Genomic DNA, 3,203 nt, shown 5'->3' on the forward strand with positions numbered 1-3,203 from the left:
TCGTTTACACAAGAAGGGGGCTGAGCTTAGCATGGAAAGGGGCTGCAATATGGAATGCTCTTTACTGTCAACACCTCTCAGCATCTAGCGCATGGCTGACGAGCTTCTTCTAGAAATCACTCACGTTTTCCTTGCTTGTACACGTGGCATGAGATCCACTTATCACGGCAATGTAAATCACACTACAGGCTGAATGGATTATCTATAAATCCATGGCAGCATCATTCTGTAAAACACTTTGGAATGAATGAGAAATTTCTTTTGCTGATGCTCAGTTCCAGCTACAGAAAACTCTGCCAAAGTCATCTTTCCTAGAGCTTTTCCCTCACCACCTAGTTCCTTCCAATTATGGAAGCCTTCTGAGTAGTGCCATCCACCATCGAGCTCTTCATCCGCACATCATCTTGAATCAGTTCATTTTCACCATCACTGGTTCATTGAGAATTCTTCCGCTGCCGCATCTTCATCCAACACCCATCTCCATATTCACCTCCAAGCTGGAGCACGTCATCATTTGGTTATCAGAGCTTTGGTTCGTGTGAATCATGCTCCAGATAAGTTCCATTTCTAATTCGTTCCATACTGTCATTAACACTTCTTTCATGTGCTTCACTGTTCACTGTTCTATTGATTCTCTTAAATTCCATAGGTTCCTTTGAGTCACTTGTTTGATCCAACTTTGATTTGATTTGGTCTTAGCATTTTAATCGGTTCATTTCATAGATTTGAGTTTTTTATTTTTTAAATCCTGCTGCTGTTTGTCTAAGTCATGTTCATTGTTGTTTCCATTATGTCCAATTTCCAAGTTCAACCGTGTGTGGATAAATCTGCATAGTTGATTGGAGTAATTCAATAAAAGCTTCGTGCATCTTGAATCTCCTCAACAAAGCAGTACCAGAGGTTGACAAAGTATAACTATTTCAAATTTGAATTTTGGGTTGCATCAGGTGGAAAAGTGTTATCCGCACAATCAATTGCTATTTGTGTGCTTGTGAGTGTTGGATATGATGCAATAGGAGGAAAATGCATACCACAAAATATGATTAAGATATTATAGTGGAGAGCATTACTCTACAAATTCCAAATCTATTACACAGCAGCTTGAACCGTGCTCCATACATCTTTGCAGAGAGTCTTTGTAATTATTATTTTTAATCGGTCCAGCTGTAGTATCCTTGTCTGGACTTCTTCATAATTCTATAGAGTTTGTGTTCAACTTAGCTTGCTTTTTGGATTCATCAAATTGTGTTTCATATTTGTTTGAAGCATTAGGATGAATTTCCATGTGTGTATGGATCATTTTTGGTTGAATTGAGCAACCTATGTGGTGAAATTTTGAACTGGCCTTATGCAGTGCCTGACAGCCATTTTAATCTGATATTTTTGGCTATTCAAACTTGCTCAAAGTGCCAAATCACTGATCCAAAAACTTTTGAATCCTGTGCTGAAATCTGCATAATGCATTGGTTATGATTTAGCTTGAAATGGCAACTCATAGAGTCAAATTTTGATTCATGAATGAACTGTTTCATTTGGCCATTGATAAAAGTCACATTTGGTCAATAAAAGTTGCTGAAAGCTTTCAATTTGCAAATTACCATTGTCTGCTAAATATAGTTAATCAGGTTTCATTGTTTCAGCCAAATTTTTTTTGTGAATAAGTTGCAGTGTGATGTTACTGTTGCTGATTAATTGTGCATCCATATTGTAAGAATCTTGGCAGCAAAATGCGTGGTTTCAGTCATTAAAATAAAAGAATAGAAAGCATAATTCAAAATATAATTATATGCTAAACTGGAAAAGTAAATAGAACCCGTGCCAAGTGACAAAATTTGCAACTGGATGCATAGTTATCAGCCTTTCATTAAGACATTTCGTCGAACACTTTTGCATAAATCATAATTGAGTTGAATTGGATATCATTGCAACTTATATTTGTTTCTTGTTTTCTAAATCTGATCTAGAATCATTCCTAAGTTCCTTTTGAAGTGCTACCTATTCTTGATAACGCTTAATTTCTTGATTTCGATTTGTTTGGAACTCTGCCCACCAACTGTTTGTGACAATTACAGTGGGTGTGTTCTGATTATTCTCATTGTAGCAATATAACCTATCAATTTCTGCCTTAACACCTGCTGTTTGTGGATCGGTGTGAGTGCTTTTGTGGTTGCAGATCAGTTCCAGTTGGCTTTCTAGTCTTGGTAGCACCTTAGGAAGAGGTTTGGGTGAGTGAAAAGATCAAAGGAAGAAGCAAATTGGTACAAGCCGTAAGCTGCAGAATTCTTTACAACAGTGTGACAGAATCCTCACCTTGCAGCTGTGAGCTTTGTGAGAGTCCAAGTGCAGAAGCAAATTTTCTTGAGAGAATCCAAAGCTGCTACTACTTTCTTTTACTACTTCTGAGTGCTGAAACAAAAATATCAAAACCTGTAGCTGTGAGACTTGTTTTGATCTACCAACCTTGAGAGAGAATCCAGTTTGTTGGCTAACAAATATTACTAAATGTTCTTTGTGCAGAATTAATCTTTGACTTAACCAAGGAATTATCAATTGTGAAGGATTGCATCAGTGATTGCAGATTGCTTACTTGCTCGTGTACACCAAGCTGAGAACAAAGTTCTGCAAAGCAAAGGAAAACCTTCTAAGTTGCCGCAACAAAAACCGTGACAACAGTTAGACATGATCCAAAACTGTTCAAAATTGTTGAGCATGATATCTCTGCAGAATACACCAAACCGTGACGACAACATTTGTGTAGTAATAGTTGTTTTGTTTGTTTTGAATTTTGTAATAGGTTTTTCTTTTGTTAGATTTCTTTAAATTGTAAAAGGCCATTGCAAGTCCAAGTGGTGTGAGAAGAGTCCTTGGTGCTCTTTCTTTCCAATTCTTGGCAACTTTACTTGCTTTTAAATTTTAGCATAGCTAGACAGGTGAGTGTGTCTTGTTAGCCAAAGCTAGAAGCCTCACCATAGGAGTAGACTTTAACATTGCTTTAAGTTGTGTTTCGTTTAGGGGTGTAGGATAATTAGAGTTCGTTTAGAGTCTGCATTGCATGCCTTTTATTGTCTTTGATTGTCTTTGTTTGTGTGTGAGTCATGTACACTTTGTTGTTAGAAGTAATTTTACTTTAAAGGGTATTTAGTGAGTAGCAAAAGACAAATCTGGCTAAGGCAAGACTTGGTACTTAAGTAACCCTAGTGGTT

General features: G+C 37.1%; 1 long non-coding RNA gene across 1 annotated transcript; it reads left to right on the plus strand.

Annotated features, from left to right (window-relative positions):
* The first annotated feature begins 218 nt into the window (after positions 1-218).
* LOC106755047 lies at positions 219-2,884 on the plus strand. Its single transcript, XR_001375367.2, has 2 exons — positions 219-2,435; positions 2,518-2,884. It is a non-coding gene; the product is annotated as an uncharacterized LOC106755047 (long non-coding RNA).
* The last annotated feature ends 319 nt before the right edge of the window (positions 2,885-3,203 follow it).

Source organism: Vigna radiata, unplaced genomic scaffold (genome assembly GCF_000741045.1).
Source record: "Vigna radiata var. radiata cultivar VC1973A unplaced genomic scaffold, Vradiata_ver6 scaffold_269, whole genome shotgun sequence".
In the NCBI taxonomy this organism is placed as follows: Eukaryota; Viridiplantae; Streptophyta; class Magnoliopsida; order Fabales; family Fabaceae; genus Vigna; species Vigna radiata.